The 23,765-nt window shown below is 32.8% G+C and overlaps 1 protein-coding gene and 1 non-coding gene across 2 annotated transcripts in view; one reads left to right on the top strand and one right to left on the bottom strand.

The window, feature by feature from the left end:
* The first annotated feature begins 1,544 nt into the window (after positions 1-1,544).
* The window catches only part of CDH18 (cadherin 18), a 713,946-nt gene continuing 691,725 nt past the window's right edge, over positions 1,545-23,765 (top strand). Inside the window, exon 1 of the mRNA XM_066244055.1 lies at positions 1,545-1,595. The gene's annotated coding sequence lies outside the window, so the exon portion shown is untranslated. The remainder of the gene's footprint in view (positions 1,596-23,765) is intronic.
* On the bottom strand, positions 9,940-10,015 carry TRNAP-GGG (transfer RNA proline (anticodon GGG)). The gene has a single exon. It is a non-coding gene; the product is annotated as a tRNA-Pro (tRNA).

The raw sequence follows: 23,765 nt of genomic DNA, 5'->3' as shown, positions 1-23,765 counted from the left end.
TAGGTAGATGATTGATAGATAGATAATAAATAAATAGATAATAGAAACTGATATCTCCAAACTATTTCATCTCTTTCTCTTCACAGTGCTTCCAGAACATCACTCCATCCATTACCAGTTTTACTATCTCGATAACTTTTCATCTCATACCCCTGATACTAAAAGGCTTAGACTTTAACTTTCATTTCTGTTAATACCCATCCTTGTATATCATTTCCAGCTCACAGTACATTATCAAATGTTTTTCTTCAGCTCCAATTTTCCTCTTGGATGATGACATGTACCTTGATATTTATTTTTGGATAAATATAAATAGTTCTGTTTTTATTTTCACAGAACTTATGATAATATAAAATACATTCACCCATTTAGGTGTTTGTTTTTGTCTGTCCGCCCTTATGACCCTACAAAATGCAAGTACCACATAGGCAGCTGCTTTAAGCTTTTGTTCAGAGCTCTATTCCCACAGCAAATAATAATTCAGCACATAATGTGTGCTCAATAAATAATTGTTAAAAGAATAATCTATTTCTGTAAGTTTCCTAACATATTTGAGGTATCTCTTTATAAATGTCATTTTCATCCATTTTAAGAAATTGTCAGGTCAGAACTTGTTAAGCTGATTTTAGCTAAGAATAAGAATAAATCTTATTTTATTTGCTTTTAGGTTCTGAAAAGCCTTCATTGCCCTCTAAAATCACACATTTATTTTTTTTATTTTACTTCTTTTAATAGTCTTTTCAATGCTGAAACTTCAATACAACTGCAATTATGTTGTGTACATTATAAATTATGAAAAATTTTAATTAATTTATTCAAATATCCAAATATCAAAATTGTCTCAATTCTAGAACAAATATATTTTTAATAATAAATTTTAATATTATTTTATTTTTATTTAAACTTACTACTAATACCTCATTTTAATATTAACTATGTATTAGGCAAATGCTAAATGTTTCAAATGGATTATACACTTCATACTCAGACCTCTATCATGGGTATATTACATTTCTGAGTCTGTTTAAGGGGTCCCCAAACATTTTACACAGGGGGCCAGTTCACTGTCCCTTAGACCGTTGGAGGGCCGCCACATAGAGAGTTCCTCTCACTGACCACCAATGAAAGAGATGTCCCTTCTGGAAGTGCAGTGGGAACGTGATAAATGGTCTCATGGGGCCGCATGCAGCCCCCAGGCCGTAGTTTGGGGACGCCTGGAAGTAATTGGTTCAGAAAACAAAACTAAATTGTCCAAAATTGCACAGCTGAAAACTAAAAGAATTGAGATTCCAATTGAGCTTTTTATCTCAAAAAACAATGTCCTAAAACAAAATTTTGACAGTTCAAGCTACTCAATATTTTCCACTTTGAAAAATGTATTTGCTATTCATTTCCTATTATGTTTTCACAAGTTGGATTCTTGAGTGCTATGGAGAAATTTACAATAACTATGTTTTATAGTATTTGTAAATATGCATAGATTTATATGACATAAGTATTGAAACTGGCTTTATATAATTTTCCTCTCCTTCAGAATCCAATTACAACTATTTGCAAGAAAAAAATATATTATCAATCACAAAGTGAATTATAAGGTAATTTTTTTCTGTGTAATTTTGGTTATATTAAAAATGCTATGCTATATATTAAATGTATTGTTTATTATTATATAACTATATATGACAACATAAACAGTATATATGTTTTTAATTATAAATTTTTCTCATATGATTTTTCTTAAAATTTTAGAGCTATACTGAGATATTTAGTGGATTAGCTGATCAATTTTCTTCTGTGCTTTGAAGTCACTTTTTTAGAAATATCACTATCCCTTTATTTTCTGTTACATTTTGGAGGTCTTTCTTATAGATGCGCTTTTTAAATATCCTAGAACCAGCAAACGGGTGTTGTTATTAGGCTGATTTTTATAGTTGTTTCTAAATTTTCTTTTTAAAAAAGTAAAAGCTGAAGAAAAAGGCGGACTTATGTAAAACCAGTTTCTCTCAATAAATGTTACAGTCCTGCCATTCAATGTTTTATAAATACTTCTAAAATGTAATTTTGAATATGTGTGTGCTTGTAATATATATATTATATTTATATATATAATGTATATAATGTATATATTATATATATAATAATTTATATATTATATATGTAATATATATATTATATTTATACATTTATATATATAAAATGAAATTACATGTTTTAATCTCCTTTTCTTTTGGATAATGTAGATCTCATTCTTAATGAGTACTTATTTTGTTTTATAACATATATTTAAATTTTAGATTTCAGAGATATATGTTTTCTTGGCTATTAATCATTTTTTTCTATGTAAACCTATTTACAGATAAAATTCATTAAAACAATGATATCTATATTTGAATAATAGATATAATAGATGTAGATATTTTAAAAGTTGAGGTATAGATAAAAATGCAGTTTTGGTGAGTGATTAACACCATCTGATACAAAACTTGGCTTGCATCATAAGAAAAATCTTTTGAATACTTGATTTTCTTATGAAGATGAAAAATAAGGATACAAACTATTAGAGCAAAATTATTATTTTATTTACTTTGTATAAATACACATCATTATACATATAATTGTCTAATATTTTAGATAAGTATGAATATTTCTTATATTCCATTTATTTATGTCAATGGAAAGGATCAAAAATGTTGATATTTCAACACACTCAATATTTTCAAAATCAAATTCCATTATTTTATATAATGGGCTTGCTACTATTTTAGAAAGACAACTCAATATGGATGTGTTCTTAGGAAAATATATTATGTGTAAAAAAAAAAGGCAAACAAAATCTAAATCAAATTGTGTTCTATTCAATTCAAGGACAAGAGATACACAGTTTTCAAGGGTAGGTTTCCTGCCTGCTCTCCAACACATCCCCATCACCTGCATGTGTCCGCTGCATCCTTTATTATGTTGAAAACTTTGAGCCAGGATGAGTTTTCTTATTACATAAATTCAGAATTTACTTGCATTGAATAGGAATTTTGTTTGGAATACCTTTTTGGATGGAAAAATTAGTGAAAGTTTAAACTGATTGCCTTTGTTAGTTAAACCTTAACCATGTGTTCACATGGACATTATATTAAATCTCACTTAAACTTTGACCTTTATAGTCATTATTAAAATTCTATTGTAAAATTCCATTTATCTATTCTACTAGAAAATTTTAGTATTCTATAACATTTGCAGAGTTAAGTATGAAGACAATATGAATATATAATGAATAAAGACAGATCTGGGATTACTCTCCTTGAGAAAGGACATTTTTGCTACTACATTTATTAGTATGTTAATAATTTCCTTCTCTCTCTACAATCTACATTTATTTTAATCTCTTGTTTATGTTGCACTTGCCGGGTAAAACAAACACTGGAGACGTTTGGAGAGTTTTAGACAAAGTTTTATGGCCAAGAGAAAAACAAAAAGAAAAACAAAACAAAACAAAAAAAACAAACCTGCGCAGAGGTGAGCTCAGGTGGCAGTCACCAGAGTCACACCGAGCGCCTACAGTCTAGGGGTTTTTATAGCGTAGCAAGCAAGCGGTTCATACAGAAGCTGATGTGGCTGTTAGTCATTGGCTAGGGAGGTCGTGCGCAGTTACGGGGGGGTACTACTCAGTGGAGAATTTCAAACATAAACTTCTGATAAGGGTCTCTGACTCAATGCAGGATGTTGCTGAACACTTTGTTCTCGGCATCACAGGGACCTTGTACACTCTTGGCAGCCCCAGCATGTCAGTACTCCTTGAATCTAACATTTATAGCCAGCAGTGTCCTATGTAAAGGATATAGGCTTGCTTTCAGATGACTGCCTATAGTCTAATTATCTTCTATAACTTATAACTGTCTTCAAACTTTTCTTAGAAAGACAATTTTTAGGAAATCACATTTATTTACAACATAATTCATAATATTCCTGTTGAATGTTTAATGGAGTAGAACTATGAACTGCATTCTAACTTATAAAATAGTTAATAGTTATTCCATAATTTTAAAAAATTATCTTAAGTTTGGTAGATAGTCCAATAAACAATATTTATTTTTAAGTGAAATGTGAGTAAATAATTGATACACATAGACATTCAAAATTTGTCTCATACCTTTTTCATTGAATTATTTTTTACAATTATGAAAAAATCACACAGTTTATGTTTGTTTAAGTTATTTAATATTTATCCTTCTTCTTGTCTCAAAAATATGAGTACTGATATATTTCTATTTTATAAATTTCTGTAAATGACCTTTTATATAGTTTATATTTGGAAAAAATATAATCTATCTGCTGTACTTACCCAATAATATTTTACAGGTTTTTGACTCCTTTCGTGTGTTTTTCTTAGTCCAATTAGTCATCTTTATATGATTACATAGAGAAACTAAGTACATTGTATAACTTTCTGCATGGCATTATGTAATAGACTGAATAATTCTGTAGTTATTAATATGACTACACATTATATAGACTAATATTGAATGCATCCAATAAATAATAAGTGTTTGTCAACTCATTTACTCTTCAAAATTACCTGGTGATAGAGGTATGATTATTACTTTCCAGAACTGTGGGTAAAATAAAACTGTTATGATTTTTATAGGATTTTTGACAGGTGTTTTAAAATATCAACTAAAACGAAATAAAATATGATTATATTAAGTTCAAGATTTGCTTACTCTTGAATTCTTGAGTACAGAGAAGTAATACTTACCATCAAAAGATGCCAAACAATCAGCACCTTTACTTGCAGTAGGTTACATGGGATGAGTTAAGTGTCTGCTTTAAGCTAGTGAAAACTATTTCCTAGTTGCAGTTGTTAAAATGTATGTATTTGGTTTGAAAAGTAATTCTAGAAAGAAACATTAGGGACCACCCTGTTAGAGAGAAAAGTGACTTTAAACTTTTCAGAGATTGTGCTTATGTCTACAAGATGAATTTTTTCTCTTGCCACACAGACATAGTAGATGTACGAGCACTTTCCTCTGGGGAACATAATAGAGCTGACAGTGTATGAGGAAGAATTGGATTGTGTATTATTAAGTTTCTTTTACATTTGTTGATGAACAACATTATTCATGTGGCTTAAAGTCCAATGTTTATCCCTATTGCTTATGCAATAGTGTCACTTAAAAAAAAAGTCTCGCCTGACCAGGAAGTAGGGCAGTGGATAGACGTCAGACTGGGACATGGAGCACCCAGATTTGAAACCCCTGAGGTCGTCACCTTGAGCACAGGCTCATCTGGTTTGAGGAAAGCTCACCAGCTTGAGCCCAAGGTTGCTATCTTGAGCAAGGGGTCACTCAGTCTGCTGTAGCCTCCCACTCAAGGCACATTTGAGAAAGCAATCAATGAACAACTAAGGTGCCGCAACAAAGAATTAATGCTTCTCATCTCTCTCCCTTCCTCTCTCTCTCTCTCTCTCTCTCTCTCTCTCTCTCTTTCTCTGTTACAAAAAATAGTCTCATTGATATTAAAACTTTCTTTCTGTCTGCATTAAATCTATCACTTTAATATTGCAAATTGCACCATCTTCAACTTAAAAAAAATAGACTCATAAGAAAGATTTTTAATTCAGTGATCACACACTTAAAGTTTCATTTATATAAATCTAAGAAAATTATTTAATGTATATGCATAAAAAATTACATTTTCTTGGAAGATAAAAAAATGAAAGAATTATCTCAAAAAATTAATGAATCGTTTGGAGTATGTCTTCTTTGAGTTAAGAGCAAATTTCCTTAAACATTTGTTTTTAGATATTCTTTCCTTTTTAATTAATTTTCCCTTTTATAATTATCTACACTGTAACTGAAACTACTAGAATATTTTTCCCCAAAAAATACATATTTGAATCATGTCGTACAAATGTGAAGTCCTTCTTATTAAGTCTGTTATTTACAGAACCATACTTAAATAACTATATTGAGGAGAGTGCCCTTAACATATTTATTTCTATTCTACCTTTCTGCCTGTGGACTAAGTAAAACACATTAAATACTTGGCACAAAATAGGTGGCTAAATGTTAATTGAACTGAACTAAGGGATTAAAGTGTTAAAGAGCTAGTTTAATAGCAAATGCCTCCTAATAGGCACAAAGTAATCTCATAGAGCAGAGGTTGCTGTTAGGTGAGAGAGAAACACCTTGATTTTTGACTCATTAGCATTGACTAGCTTATTGGATTAACAAATTGTGAGGCTGGGTGGTTGGGAAAGTATTGACTCTGATGGAGTGAACTCTGATTGACATGGTTTTGCAGGATAGAGGATAAGGGGAATACCAGAAGGATGTCAGGGGATGCTGACCTGTACTCAAGAAAGAGCTGAGCTTTCAGGTGTCAAATAGCTGGTTAACCTACCATGTGGTATTTCCTTAAGAAAGACAAGTTCCCAAATGCTGGATATTTTCACTTTATGTGTATATATTATTTGCTATCCACTCTACACCAGAAATTAAATAATTGAGATAAAATTTCATTTAATATTTAGAATAACCTAATTCTATTTTTTTTCTATTTTATTGATGAGAAAGATAAACCTGGATAGATTGTTATTGCTTCTGACACAAACACTTTACTCTTAACCATCAGGAATGTGGGGGTATACATAATTTTAATCTTTATACATCTACCATCGTCAAGGCTCTCTGGGATTTAGAATCATTGTCTTATCCTAATTCTGGATTCATGATTATCTTCACACTTTTACTTCCTGCCTTCCTCCAAGTAAAAAAAAAACAACAAAAAAGAACCTAGAACTTCTTTTTCAAATCCCTTCAGAATACGTGCCAAATTTTGTTTCTTATGCATTTTTATGCCTAGAGTCTGCATACTTTTCATGAAATTTTCAATAGATCTGTGACTAAAAAGGGTTTTATGTAAAAAGAAAACAACAAAGGGGTAGAAAAAAATCACACTGAAGTATGGATCAGTTGGAAAATATATCTGCATTTTTAAGTGTTTTCCTAATTACAATTTTCAATAATTCATATACACAAATAGTAAATAGTCACTGGAATAAAGTTTGTAACATTTAAGAGGGGATTATTATAACAGTTTCAGAAAAACATGATATCACCAATATATACATTTTCCAACTTAATTGCTATGTGTTTAATTATATATTTTATAAAATAAACTCAAGGCCAAACTGTGTAAGCATCTGCAGGGGAAATACTACCTTTTGCATTTAGTACCACTTGTATGAATCTATGGGCATTTCAAACTTCCATATCCTGCTGCTCAACCTTTCCCAAATTTTGAATTATTGTTTAACTTATTACTCACATCCCAACACATCACAGAATTTCAATATCACTATTTCTTTTTTTTTATATGAATTTATTTGGGTGACATCGGTTAATAAAATTACATAGGCTTCAGGTGTACCATTCTCTAATACATTACCTGTGCACTGCACTGCATTGCACTGCACTATCACCACCCCAAGGCAAGTCTCCATCACAACTTGTCTCCCCTGTACCCTCTATTCTTTTTCCTTAAGACACAACTATCTGTGAACCAAAACAGTGATAACATTAGCTATTGGTAATTAGCTATTACTGTGTTCTGAAATTTAATTCTGTACTGCTCTTAAGATTCAAAACTCTCTAAAAGTGCTTGTCAAGAAACTACTTAAGCCTGACCTGTGGTGGCGCAGTGGATAAAGTGTCGACCTGGAAATGCTGAGGTCGCCGGTTCGGAACCCTGGGCTTACCTGGTCAAGGCACATATGGGAGTTGATGCTTCCAGCTCCTCCCCCCTGTCTCTCTCTCTCTCTCCTCTCTAAAATGAATAAATAAAAATAAAAAATAAAAAAAAAATTAAAAAAAAATCTACTTAAATACTGAAAAACTTCTCTTCTGCAACAGACATGTAAAAGCTTTTATTGTGCTTTATATGTGTTTTTTTTTTATGAGTCATGTGGTATATTTAAAGAGGGGCCGGGGCCTGACCTGTGGTGGTGCAGTGGGTAAAAGTGTCAACCTGGAACGCTGAAGTTGCCAGTTTGAAACCCTGGGCTTGCCTGGTGAAGGCACATATGGAAGTTGATACTTCCTGCCCCTCCTTCTCTCTCTCTGTCTCCTCTCTCTAAAATAAATAAATAAAATCTAAAAAATAAAAACACCTGAGACCCTTAAAAAAAAAAGAGGAGCCTGTGAACTATCTCAAATCATTTTATTGAACCTCATGAGTTCCTTTTGTGTGATTGTGTCCCAACCTGTGAAGAGCACTGCAACATAGGTTAGTTATCTCTCTGAATGTCCATCGTAATCTAATAAGGTACATATCAATATCCCCATTTCTTCAGATCAGAACTTATTAAACAACTCAATATAGAGCAAATGGGCATTCACATGATACTTTTAGAATTTCTCTGCCACTGGCCCTGTTTGGAGCCTTTTTTTTTTTTTTTTGGTTTCTTTCCCCACTGCTGTGATCTCTAATTTATCTCAGAAAAAAAAATATTGTTTTTAGTCACATTTATTTTGAGATTCAAATACAGGCATATTTATGTAGATGCAAAAATGTTCTAGGACCTCTTTTTTTTTCTTTTTTGTTAAATTTTTATTTTCAATTTATTGTGTTGACATGGTTACAAGCGCCCCACTCAATATAACACCCGCTGCCCACCACGTCGTGCCCCCACATTCCCCGTGTGCAGTCTCTTCCTCTCCAGTTTCTCCTCCTTTGCCCTCTCCCTCTACCTACCCTTACCTCCACCCCACTTTCCCTCCAGCTGTTGCTACCCTGTTGTCTGTGTCAATGTGACAGGTACATATGTTTTTTGGCTAATCCTTTTATCTTCTTTGACTGAGTCTTCTCTTCCCTCTTCTCTCTGACAGCTGTCCATGCTGCCCATCTGTTCCTCTGAACTGCCTCTGTTTCTATTTGTTCTTCAAATTATTGTGTGCATTTGATTCCAAACTTAAGTGAGATCACATAGCATTTGTCTTTATTAGTCTGGCTGATAGCTTCATTTATTTTAAACTATAATATACTAAAACATAATGCCATCTACTTCAACATTATTACAGAAAGGGTGTATCCAGGTTGTTTGCGAAGAGATAAAATAAAGTTTGGGCCAGTTTTAGCATGAGTTCTAACTTATTAGTGAGCCTGCTCTGAAAGGACAACAAAGGCCATTGCACAGCGCTGAAGAGAGGTCTACTAATAAATGGCCATTTAGTTCCAATTTAATATCACTCCTGGGCACCAGTAAATCACTCAGTGAGATACAAAGACAAAACATGAGATCTTTAAGTTCTGAGGTTTCTTGTCAAAGTGTTGCTTCACACAGACTCAGACATTAAATCTGTTGCTTAAAGGCTGATTAAATTAAAGATATAAAAGTTGAGATCTTTCTTTTTTTTTTTTTTTGCCTTCATTTGGGAGATTAATTGCATTCTTCATTTATCCTACTGGTATATGATTTTCAAAGTAGATTGCAGAGAAAATAGCATTACTAGTGACAAAATTTATTTAAAAATAACATAAGCATTGTGTAAATCATGACAATTCAGCTAAATTCAATTAACTTCGTTTTATTTCAGAAGTTTTGAAAACCATAAGGTGTATAACATTTGCATTTATTTATCTTCAACACATTTTTTTTTTTGTATTTTTCTGTAGTTGGAAACAGGGAGGCAGTCAGACAGACTACTGCATGCACCCAACTGGGATCCACCCAGCATGCCCACCAGGGGGCGATGCTCTGCCCATCTGGGGTGTTGTTCTGTTGCAACCAGAGCCAATCTAGTGCCTGAGGCAGATGCCATAGAGCCATCCCCAGCGCCCAGACCAACTTTGCTCCAATGGAGCCCTGGCTGCGGGAGGGGAAGAGAGAGACAGAGAGGAAGGAGAGGGGAAGGGGTGGAGAAGCAGATGGGCGCTTCTCCTGTGTGCCCTGGCCGGGAATTGAACCAGGGACTCCTGCACCCCAGGCTGACGCTCTACCACTGAGCCAACCAGCCAGGGCCAACACATATTTTTTATGTTTATTTTTGCCAGTATATATCATGAAATCCTTTCAATTTCTTATGCTTAAATTAATTTCTTGAATCTTTAAAAAATACCAAGAATAAAAATTTTATTATTATTGTGGAAGTAGGCCAATTAGTTGAATGTCTTTCGTTTGTTCTTTTCCACTGTTGAAATGATGATGCTGGTCTAATACAGGTAGATGAAGCCAAGTACATTGTGTGCAAAAGACAAGTCTAATAGACTCTGAGTAGAATTCATTACCATATTGGAGATTAATTTTGAACAGAAAAATATTTAGTGCATTCCTGTGTTCATTGCTTTGATTTGCAATCTGATTCTGAAAACACCACTGTTATATTAGGTTAGATAATGCAAAATAAAATTTCAAACATAAGATGTAGTACCCTCAACAGAAGATATTAGATACTTTGCAGCTGGTAATTTATGGTAAATTATATAACTTTGCTTTTTGTCTATCATATGTTGAAAATGTCATATTTGAAAAATATTTATATGCTGAACAAATAACCTAACTACTATATAATGCTCAATATTTCAATAGACTGTCATACATTTTTTACTGAATACTATCCTTAATCAGCTGAGAGTCCAGTGTTCCAAGCAGAACTGACAGCTCTTCTTTTTTTTTTTTTTTTTTTTGATCCTTATAACCTAATAAGCAGTGTGATCTTGAGTAATTAACGTACCTTTTCTGTCCTCAGGGTCATTGTTTGATCATTATTGGCAGAGTGGTGTGGAGGTTCCCAGGTGCCAATCCTTAATCCGGGCCTTTTCATTATAAAGTTTCATGGTCCAGTTCACAGTAATACGCATAATGATTAAGTGATTGTAATAGTAAATTTATTACATTTAAGAGTTCTGCTTTATTTATTTAATATTAAATTGTATTTTCTTAAAAGTTTGGCCATGGCTGGTAGAGCTTCGTCCGCACATGTGGATCTCCCGGATTTGATTACCCATCAGGGCACACAGGAGAAGTGACCATTTGCTTCTCTATCCCTCACCCTCCCTTTCTCTCTCTCTCTCTCTCTCTCTCTCTCTCTCTTTCTCTCTTCCCCTCCCACAGCCATGGCTCTATTGCTTCAAGTGCATCAGGCCAGGTGCTGAGAATGGCTCCATGGAGCCTCTGCCTCAGGTGCCAAAAATACCTCAGTTGTGAATATGGCCCCAGATGGGCAGAGCATCAGCCCCAGATGGAGGTTGCCAGATGGATCCCCGTTGGGGTGCCTGAGGGGGTCTGTCTCTCTCCTCTCCTCTTACTTGGAAAAGAAGGGGGAAAAAAGTTTTAGAGACTAACTCAATTAAGTTCAATTTTAGAACTTGGTATTCTGTTTGGAACAAGGAAAATGTAAAAATATAGGACAGATATTTCTTATTTCGACAGTGTTAAATAATAAAGAATGACTAACAATTTATTATCTATAATCATGGTAGCAAACTTACACTTGTAAGAAATAGTTTTACTTTTCAGAAGTTTATGCCAAATCATTTAAAGGAAAATTTCATCGTATATGAGATTTGTTGAAAAATAGATTATCAATAAATGTATATGAACATATATGCCAAAATGTTCATAATTGTTAGATGTGAATTGTGGATTTGCATTAATATTCCTTAGTAAAGTTTTAATGCTCAGACTTGGCCCCAAAACAGGGACTAGACATTTATGTAGCTTTGCAGTCAAGGATTGCACTGAAACAAAGTTCTAGCATAGAAAATGTATCCTATGTATACCCATGAGTTCAGTTCAACCTTTTATTACACCAACTTCTTGCTGACTGATTTTTCAAAAATCAGATTTGAGTAACAAAAATTTACTGTGAGTTTACATGGTGCCTTTAAAAAATGAGATTTATCTATTTTCAAATATGAAAACTTGTCTCTGGGGAGCTAGAAATGATACTTTTTATGGAGGTAGGACCTCATTTTTGCCATCAGGGCTGCTATAAGTAAGGATCCATCCCTAAAGTCTCCTTAGCCAGTCGGATAAGCACATAAAGCATATACTCACACCATGATCAGGCCTCCATTGAGCTTCTCATCTGCCTTTAGAACAAACATAATGCAAAAATATATATATGCTTGAATACAGGCTTTGTTATCAGAGAGACCTGAAACCTGGGTAAAATCTCAGTTCTGGCACTTGTTAGCTACTAAGGTTAAAACAATTATTTCCGAAGATTATAATCTACAAAAACAGGCAAAACCCCCACATCACAACAAAAGAATGTCTGTTTTGAGAAGTAATAAGATGTTAATAATTGAATACCTGACACAAATATCTTTATAAAGAGATCTCTTTTTAACATTTTTATAATCACCTGTTACCAAAGGTAGAGTACAAGTGTAAAAGTATCTTTCTTTCAGATTAAAAAGAAAAGTATAAATAAAAATCTGAAAATTGTTCTGTGGTTGGCAATGTATGTACATAAAGGGAAAAAAAAGAAAAACTTAATGATTTTCAGTCTCACTGATTTAACCTGTAAATATGTCTATATTTTTGCTCTTTCTCCTTTGTATTATTTTCCATGTTATTAATCTTTACCAGAATACTTTTCTACTCTTAAGATAATATAAAATAGCTTCTCTCCCAAAACAAACAAAACAAAATAGAAGTCAGAATTTGGGACTAAAACATTAGCTTACTGAGCCTTTAATAGAATACAAATCCTCACCCCTGACAGAGTAAAGCCTGTAGGAATGGAAGACAGTATGCATTCAATGGAGCTTTACAGATGGTACAATGGATACAGCACAAATTAGTATAATTAGGGACTATTAAAATTTTGCTTTAGAACTTATCACACTTTAAATTGCATCTGAACTTGTAAAAAAAAATTCAGATTGATACCCACTTAGCTAATCCTCAAGCAATGAATTTAAACATAAAAGGAAGTTATCAAAATTTGCAGATTTATTTAATTATCAAATTCAGTCAATAATTATTTTTAAATACCAATGTGTAAAGTACTCCACAAAGCAATGCAGGAAATAATCTTATTTATGAACATTATTTTCATTGTATAAAAAACTTCCATATTTTTTTTAATTATATCTTACTCATACTCTGAAAGAAAAAAAAATATGTTAAGAGCCATTTTCTCATTGCCAACGAATTTTTTTAACATTTTAAGTTTACTGCTCATTTTAGTTTTTACGGTAAAATTTAAGCGTAAAGCTTTGTCCTATAAACCTAACAAATTAAATCTATATATTAAATGCACTCTTGTTGGTTTTTTTTTAGTATGAGCAATTATATTATTTTTGTCTTTTTTTCCTTTGTGTTCAAATCATATTAAAAATACTAAAAATAGCCCTGGCCGGTTGGCTCAGCGGTAGAGCGTCGGCCTGGCGTGCGGGGGACCTGGATACGATTCCCGGCCAGGGCACATAGGAGAAGCGCCCATTTGCTTCTCCACCCCACCCCCTCCTTCCTCTCTGTCTCTCTCTTCCCCTCCCGCAGCCAAGGCTCCATTGAAGCAAAGATGGCCCGGGAGCTGGGGATGGCTCCTTGGCCTCTGCCCCAGGCGCTGGAGTGGCTCTGGTCGCGGCAGAGCAACGCCCCGGAGGGGCAGAGCATCGCCCCCTGGTGGGCAGAGCGTGGCCCCTGGTGGGTGTGCCGGGTGGATCCCGGTTGGGCGCATGCGGGAGTCTGTCTGACTGTCTCTCCCCGTTTCCAGCTTCAGAAAACAAACAAACAAACAAACAAACAAAAACTAAAAATATTTGTTTTTTGAGTACATTTTTACTTAATTGTAAATAATTTAACTTCATTATTGAAGTATACTTGACATATAAAAACTACCTATTAGAATATAATGTAATCTGAAATGAAAATATACTGTTAAATCATTATCATAATCAAGGTAGTCATCATTAACAGTTACACTCAGAGTTTGTACTTAGATGATCATCTCATCTGTGAATAACTAAGCTTATACTACTTCCTTTTCAACATGCTTGCTTTTAATTCTTTTTCTTCCATTATTTCACCAGTGAGAACCTCCTGTACAATATTGAATGAATTGATAAAACTGAATACCCTTGCTTTTTTCTTTCTCTCTCTCTTTTTTTTTTTTTTTTTTTTTTTTTTTATATTTTTCCAAAGTGAGAAGTGGAGGCAGCAGACAGATTCTTGCATGCACCCAACCAGGATCCACCCAGCATGTCCACCAGGGAGCAATACTAGGCCAATCTAGGGCATTGCTTTACTGCAACCAAAGCCATTCTAGCACCTGAGACAGAGGCCATGGAGCCATCCTCAGTGTCCAGGTCAATTTTGCTCCCATGGAGCCTTCATGCAGGAGGGAAAGAGAGAGATTGAGAGAAAGGAGAGAGGGAAGGATGGAGAATCAGACGTTCACTTCTCCTGTGTTCCCTAGTTGGGACTCAAACCTGGGACTTCCACACACTGGGCCAATGTTCTGCCACTGAGCCAACATGCTAGGCCCTCCTTGCATTTTTCTTGACCTTGGGGTGAAAGAAAAACATCTTGTCTTTCAGTGTTAAGTCTGATGTTGTCTGTTGGTGCTTTGTAGATGCCCTTTGTCAGTATGATAATTTTTTATTTTATCCCTGATTTCCTGAGAAGATCAAAATCTTTCCTTACCATTTTGATATATAATAGTTTATTTTATATAATACAACTTTTTAAATTTTATTTAGACAGTAAACTTTAACGGGGTGACATTGATCAATCAGAGTACATAAATTCAGAGAAAACATCTCCAGGTCATTTTGACATTTGATTATCAAATTGTCTTCCGTTACCTTTTATTTGATTTTTATGCCCCTCCTCTCCCCCCACCACCTCCCTCTCTTCCTTTCCCCTCTTCTTTGGTAACCACTGCACTCTTATCCCAGTCCATGAGTCTCAATTTTGTGTCCCACCTATGTGTGGACTCATACAGTTCTTAGTTTTGTTTTTTTTCTGATTTACTTATTTCACTCAGTATAATGTTATCAAGGTCCATCCATGTTGTCGTAAATGATCGTATGTCATCATTTCTTATGGCTGAGTAGTATTCCATAGTATATATGTACCACATCTTCTTTATCCAGTCATCTATCGAAGGGATTTTTGGTTGTTTCCATGTCTTGGACACTGTGAACAATGCTGCAATGAACATGGGGCTGCATGTGTCTTTACATACCCATGTTTTCAAGTTTTGGGGTACATACCCAGTAGAGGGATTGCTGGGTTATATGGTAATTCTATTAATTTTTTTGGAACCACCATAGTTTCTTCCATAATGGTTGTAGTACTTTACATTCCCACCAATAGTGAATGAGAGTTCCTTTTTCTCCATGACCTCTCTAATACTTCTTATTGCCTATCTTGTTGATAATAGCTAATCTAACAGGTGTGGTATCTCATTATAGTTTTAGCTTGCATTTCTCTAATAACTAGTGAAGATGAGCATCTTTTCATATATTAATCGGCCATTTGTATTTCTTCCTGGGAGAAGTGTCTGTTCATGTCCTCTTCCCATTTTTTATTGAATTGTTTGCTTGTTTGTTCTTGAGTATTGTGAGTTCTTCGTATATTCTGGATATTAGGCCCTAGCTATTGTTTGAAAATATCATCTCTCATACTTTTGGTTAATTCTTTATGTTAAACAAACATGAATTCTTAGAATAAATGCACTTGGTCACAATATATTATCCTTTGTATAATTCATAGGATTTGATTTGCTAACATGTTTGGAATTTTTTTAAACTTTGTCATAATGTCTGTTTTTTGTTTCAAGGTTCTGCTAGGTTCACATAGTAAAATGGGAATTGTCCTCTTTCAATTTCATAAGAATTTGTGAGAAATTTGTCTGATTTTTTTTTCTCCAAGTGTTTAGAAGAATTTACTAAAGAAAACAACTAAGTCTAGATTTTCACACTTTTTAAATACTAATTCAATTTTTTTAATTGATATTGGGCTATTAAGTTTCTCAATTTCCTCTTGAATGAGCTGTGGCAGTTTATATTTTTCAGAGAATTTGTCCATTTATTCCAAGTTGTCAAATATGTTGGCTTAAAAGTTTTGTAAAATTTCTTTATTATCCTTTTAAAAAGTTCAGTGTTGTCACTTCTCTCATTCATGGTGTTGGTAATTTTTATTTGCCTCTCTTTCTTTTTTATTGGTATAACTGTACATATCAAAAAAAATCTTGTTTTAGCTTTAAACTTCAAAAAATATTTTTTCAAGGAATTATTTGAATTCTCAGTTGACTATTTTTGTTACTTTTAGTGCTTTGAAGTTCTTCCGTCTTTTGGGAAAAATTGGAAAGTTCCTGATAAATATTTTTGTCAGTTTTTTCTTTGTTCCTCTGTACCTACTTGTCTGTTTTACTTAACTGTTTTTAATATGTTCTCTTTTCACATGTTTTCTAAGTTGATTGTCTGATTCTGCTATGCTTACTCTGGATTGTGCTCTGAAATGCAGTGCAGACTGGAACCTCTCCTAAGTGGTTTACTTCATATTTCTTTTGTGCAGTGTATGTTAAGATACTGCATCTGTGATTTCATAGCATTCATCAAATTAGGAAGATTATTGCCTTTTGTCTTCAAATATTATTTCTTCTGTACCCTTCCTATTCTTTGATAACCTAAATAACATGTATAGTCAGTTGCTTAAAGTTGTTCTACAAATGCTCTTTAAAAAAATAAAAGTTTTTTTTCTGTGTTTAAGATAGCTTTTTTTCACTATATCCTGAATTTACATCCTTAGTTTCTTGGTTTTGGCCCTATGGCTTCGATTTTGCCATTCTGGGTTCATTTTTTTTTTTACTTTAATTTTTTGTTTGTTTTTTTAGGGGATTTTAGTAGGTTTGTTTTTGTTTTAGTTTTATAATGTTGAGTTTACATAAAGAATAATAAAAATCACTTGAAGAAATATTTTATTAAACATAGCTTACATGGGACTTCATAATCAAGAACATAGGTACAGGCCCTGGCCGGTTGGCTCAGTGGTAGAGCGTTGGCCTGGCGTGCAGGAGTCCTGGGTTCGATTCCCGGCCAGGGCACACAGGAGAAGTGCCCATCTGCTACTCCACCCCTCCCCCTCTCCTTCCTCTCTGTCTCTCTCTTCCCCTCCTGCAGCCAAGGCTCCATTGGAGCAAAGTTGGCCCAGGCACTGAGGATGGCTCCATGGCCTCTGCCTCAGGTGCTAGAATGGCTCTGGTTGCAACAGAGCAACACCTCAGATGGGCAGAGCATCGACCCTGGTGGGCATGCCATGTGGATCCCGTTCGGGCGCATGCAGGAGTCTGTCTGACTGCCTCTCTGTTTCCAGCTTCAGAAAAATACAAAAAAAAAAAAAAAAAAAAAAAAAAAAAAGAACATAGGTACAATAAATTACACTGAATATATCATTTAGAAACAAAATAATGGACAGTTTGAAAAACTGGTGAAGAATAGAGAACTGGATGAATATGTATAAATTATAATGAATAGGAGTGCCAAAGGAGGTATTAGAAAAAATGTGAGAGAAAAGATTCAAAAAGAAAATGAATGAGGATTTAATATAGGTGTTTAAGAAAGATGATCCTACTTACTGGAGCCTGGATGTTTTACTTAATCTGAGCTCATTAATTTATACAAGTGTGGTCAGCTCATGGGCTGGCTGAGAGCTGGCTGGTGTGAGCCTTAGCTATGACTCATTTCTGCTCCATGTTTTCTCTTATTCCGTTGTAGAATGACAGGCTTATTCTCATGGTGTATACATACATACAAAAGGAAAGACAAAGAGAGAAGGAGAGAGAGATCTGCTCAAAGATTTTTATTGTCTAGGTCAAATCTGAAATGATATTACTTCTACCATATTCCATAGACTGAAGACATTCTAACCTAGATCTGATTTAAGCAGAGGTAAAAGTATATGTCATTTTTGATAGGGAATGCTAAAAAATTGCACTCTGATAATAAAGATTCAGGGATAAATGAGAATTAATTTTATAATTTACACCACTAAAAATTTTTTAACAGCAGAAAAAAACAAAACTGAAAAAGCCCCACAATACCAAAATGGTAGAATTTTAAATATGACTAGAATAAAGAAAACAAATTCATTTCTAAATTTACTTTGCAAAACTATATCAAAATATCAGACAATAAATAAGTTATTTAAAACAAGCAGAAAATAAAGTCATTACATATAAAGAATGATAAATTTCTTATCAGAATAAAGTAAAAACAAGATAATGGATGGTGATTTAATATGCTGGCGGACAATATCTGTCAATATAGAATATTTAACTAGCTAAAATACCATTAAAATGATAGAATTAAAATTTTAAACAAATACTAACTTTTGCTGTGTATAATTACTAAAAAAATATTTAAAAAATTGAAACAGAGCAAAACACTTCAACATACAAGGAGATTAACCTGTAAATAAGCATAGCTTATAAAATTATCATACAGATGAGTATATTTGACCAAATACAGTAAATGTATATTACTATTAAGTGTGTGTGTATGTCTATACAAACTATTATAAACACACCGATGAGGAAACTAGACAGAGTTAAAATATTAGATGGTAATAATGTGAAGAACTAATGTTTTATCTTGACCTGTCAGAACAAACTACCATAGACAGGGTAGTTCAACAGAAATTTATTTTTTCACAGTTTTTTAAAGTTTAGAAGTCCAAGATCAAGACACTTCTATGGTTAGTTTCTGGTGAAGGCTCTCTTACAAACTTGAAGATGCCACCTCCTGTTATGTTCTCACATGGCAGGAAGAAGGAGAGAGGGCACACTCTCCGATATCACTTATAGGACACTCATCTCATCTTCAGTTTTCTACCTGATTTACCTCATTTAACCATAACTACCTCCCAAAGATTCTGTTTCCAAAAAAAGCATCATATTGTGGGTTAGTGCTCTTACATCTGAATTTTGAGAGAATGAAACTCAGGTCATCCATTAGTAAGGATGATCCAGGTAAATGTTTTATGTCTTAGAAAGAATAGAGATATTGATGAACTTTATGATTTTTTAATGTCAAGTTGACTAACTTGATTTCAATTTGTTATATTTTTTACCTATTTTTATAAGATATATATTCATTTTTACTGAAGACTCAGATTGGTTATTGGTCATCTGTAAAATATGACCTTCTTAAGTTAAAATACAAGTTCCTTTCAAAGTTAAATTATAAATATAGTAGCCTCATATGCCCCAACCAAAGTCTTTTATTTTCCTCAGAGTGAATAATTTATTTAATGCAACATAGGTAGCTGAAGATTACTGTTCAATTACACAAATAAAAGGTGGAAATAATGGTTTTATTTTTGCTATCTTTTCTTTATAAAGATTTTACTTTTCATATCCCTATAAAATATATCAGTGTGGTGTGTCTTTGTCTCAATATAGCTCTTATATACAAGAAAAAAGCAAAATACATTCTATTAGGTAAAATAATTATTATAAACAGAAATAGAGTGTTAACGGTAAAAACAAAAATGGGCTCATAACTGTTGAAATTGCTAAAAAATATAGAGAACTTCAAAATAATTATGGGTACACATCTAAATTAATGAAAAATAATGACATTTTAACAAAACTTATAACTATAATTTAATGTTAACTAAACATTGACTGTTTTCTTATTTTAATATATCAGTTACAGTTACATCTATAACATATTTATTTCAAATATGTTTAACTTATTCTCTTTAATAATCTATTTTATAAGGATTTAAGTTCATAAACTAATAAAACATACAGCTCATTTTGACAGTAAGAAAAATTATTAAATTCAGTCTTCAAGTTGCCTTCTTATTCTAGGTTCAGTCTGCAAACAAAGGGCACCAACAAAAACTTCTTTATTCAAAAAAAGGAGACATGACTCAAGTATTTTTTTAAAAATCAATTAAAATTGCTTTGTTTTGCTATTTACTCTTAATGACAATGAATTTCTTGTGTTCATATTTGACAAAACAAACTTTTTGAAGAGTTAGTATTGTTTTATATTAAGCTGACATTATTATTTTACTCTATCCATTCCAGTGCCCCCATTGTTTTATAGCATTAGATATCTATTAATGTGGCTTAAAATTACTGATATTCCTATTATTGATGTTTTTATATATAATATAGTCATAAATATATTAATATTAGAAAGCTGACCATGTTCTATTGACTTAATCGGAAATAAACAAAAAATCAAAAAATCAAGATATTTTAATTTATTCCTAATACACATTATCTGGAAACCAGAAAAATTCTCATTGCTATAATGCAACTGTTTACTCTTCTCATAATGTCCCTAAGCCTTGTTTCAAAATGTGTGAGTTGATATGATCATTAAGTGATTTCTAAGGTATCTTGAACCTTTAATTAAGCCCTTCAAGAATTTCTTTGAATTTTGATCAGTTACCACTAGGGGGAACTAAATCTCCTAAAGTTCAATTTATAAAGTTACTTGATTTAAAATTTATCACTTATTATACAATCATACCATTTTGATTTTAAGTTTTATGTATAGGTGATAGTTTATATATAAAGATATTTCAACAAATTACATGAAGGAATGGAACTCATTATCATGCCTACCAATGCCAAGAAACAACCTGAGTACAAACCCTAATTACTTGTTAGGCCCTGTGCTATGAATCTCTTGCTAAGTGCATTGAAGAATTATTTCACACGATTGACAATGTTTTAACACCCATATATTTTCTATCTCCCTTTTCCTTGTCTGTATATATTTTTATCACATTTGTAACATCAAGATAATTTTCTTTTTTTTCCCCTTTTTTTTAATAAATTTTTATTAATGTTAATGGGATGACATTAATAATTCAGAGTACATATATTCAAAGAAAACATGTCTAGGTTATCTTGTCATTAAATTATGTTGCATACCCCTCATCCAGAGTCAGATTGTCCTCCGTCACCCTCTATCTAGTTTTCTCTGTGCCCCTCCCCCTCCCCCTAACTCTCTCCCTCCCTCCCTCCTGCATCCTCCCTCCCCCCACCCCTGGTAACCACCACTCTCTTGTCCATGTCTCTTAGTCTCGTTTTTATGTTCCACCAATGTATGGAATCATGTAGTTCTTGTTTTTTTCTGATTTACTTATTTCACTCCGTATAATGTTATCAAGATCCCACCATTTTGCTGTAAATGATCTGATGTCATCATTTCTTATGGCTGAGTAGTATTCCATAGTGTATATGTGCCACATCTTCCTAAGATAATTTTCTAACAACACTTTATGCTGGTAATACTATCTAGTTATATACATACATATTTATATTTAATGAAAGAAATGAGATAAATTAAAAAAACAACTTTGCTATGCTAGTTTCCTGATCAACAGTGTTTAATGGAAAATAGGACTACCAATCCCAAAACTTTGAACAATCAAAATCAATTTATTAAATTGAATAAACCTGAAGAGTCATATATTATACAGTTAAAATATAGTATCAAAATATAATAATAACAATTCATTCATATGAAATGAAAGCATCTGTAGGATATTTGATCATACCAAGAAAGATCTAGTGATTGCTAAGTAGATACTAGGTTTAACAAGATGGTCATCAATCATAAATGGAAAACTAGCATTTATTTTTGTTTATAACCAACCAGATGATATAGATAGCAATAAATCTCTACATTATAGAGCCCAGACTCTCTAGTCTCTAAAATAGAGATAGCAGATCACTTTGGGGTTGAATGTCAAAGGAATAGAGAACATTTGATTTAAAGAATCTATTTTAAAGTATTATTAGTAACTTACAGGCCCAGACTCTTCAAATCAATTTCTCTTAAGTTCTTCAATACCTTAAGGATAATATACAACCATGTCTCTGATCCACAAAAGGCTTTCTCTTATGCACAATTAGCAAAGATGTAAATGGAAAGTAATATTCCTAATGGATGGACTGTTATACAAACAAATTATAAAAGTCTTCCCTGGCTAATGAATTTATAAAAACTCACCAGTTCTATTTTACATTTCTAAAAGACATAATAAGTATAATTGTCATATAAGGAAAATAATAAATGCTTATACCTGCAATGTCTGGAAACTAACAAAACTCTATATTTTTTTTAAGCTAGGTTTTATGAATAATATAGCTTAATGTTCTGGATTCTACAGAAAATAAATAATGGCAGTAACAATGTGATCATATTGTTAATTTACAGTGTTTCTCTCAAAATAAAATTTGTGACATGGTACAAGAAACAAACAAAAATTATGTCAATCTGGGCTCCTTGCCTAGAAACACAACCATGCAAAATAATAATAATAATTACTATTACTATTATTATTATAATAGATAACTAAGGGAGAAAACAAACTAGTACAAAGAAAAGACAGCTGGAGAGGAAAAAAAAGACAAAATTTTTTATAGAATTAAAATGAAAATGCTATAATTATAATTGTTGATAAGTATGATGACTCCATCAAATTTACTAACAATTTTGTATATTATTGATAAAAAAATTAGATATGGCCACTGAAGTAGAAAAATAGCTATTTTAAAGATAAAGACTATTTTCAAGAAAATCTATTAAATGACCAAAATTAAAGATTTTTTTATTGGTACCAAAATGTATCAATAATTGAGAAATCATTGTTGAGTTCCTGACCTTGTTGTCTAGCTGCAATAACACCTGGTCTTAAATGCAAAAGCCTAGTGGGCAGATTTCCCAAAGTACTTATTGTAATCATTGCATATCTTTAGGGTTATAGGACTTTGTGGTGATTGAGAATATTCAATGAGACAGATTATTAAATTGAGGCTTATGTGAAGTCTGCAATCCAATAATAATAATCCTTTTTTTTCTCTCTTAAGGAACAATGTGATTCTAAAATCTGGGCTAACTTTTTAACTAGCAACCTGATTTTATCTACTTGTAAGTAAAATTAAAACATCAGAGTCTTGGTAACCTTTCAATATGTTCCAGGTTTCTTTTCTCTTATAGTCCATTCTCATATGGAAAATAAAATGAGATGACAAAGGCATCCATAAATGGAAACAAAAAAGTATTGATGAACTGTCAATCAGATAGTTATCAGTGTATGCTAGGAACCCTACATACATACAAACTGACCTAACTGAAGCTACCCCTAAGTACATTACGTGTCTTTCATCAGAAACTGTGCAGCTGGTGAGAAAAAAAAAATGTGTTCATCCCGCTGTTGTCAGGAAAAGGTTTTGAAAGCAGCCAAAGCCATTAAAATAATTACTAGCCAGAAAATATTTCTCTTCTATTTTGAAGACAAAATTTTCTAGCCCAAAAGAAATATTCTGCAAGAAAGAGGTAGGTAGTACTATTTTGCAACAACTGGAGAAAGGGTTAGCAAAAAGATAAATCAAGATATCAGTAAGAAATGACCAAAAGGTAGGAGAAAAACAAATCAGAACACAGTTGTTGATATTGAAGCCAAGGTTTAATTATTTCAAAACAGAAAGAATGGTCCATACTGTCAACAACTGTATAAATGGTAGAGAATTGAGAAAGATGCGTTTTGATACACACTGGATTTAACAAAGGGAAATTACTTGATTTTAAAAAGCAGTATCAGTTGAAGATGAAGATATTTCATCAGACTGTGGTGGATTAAGGAGTTAACCAGAAGTGAAATACAAAGAGTGATGCCCATGCAGAGAAAAATACGATTAAGACTATTTTCTGTTTTCTTGTAAGTTAAACACAAGAGATTTGAATATGTTTAAAGATTAAGTGGAAAAAGCTAGTGGAAGAGG

The sequence above is a fragment of the Saccopteryx bilineata genome, chromosome 1 (assembly GCF_036850765.1).
Source record: "Saccopteryx bilineata isolate mSacBil1 chromosome 1, mSacBil1_pri_phased_curated, whole genome shotgun sequence".
Classification (NCBI taxonomy): Eukaryota; Metazoa; Chordata; class Mammalia; order Chiroptera; family Emballonuridae; genus Saccopteryx; species Saccopteryx bilineata.
This window is presented reverse-complemented; position numbering and strand designations above follow the sequence as displayed.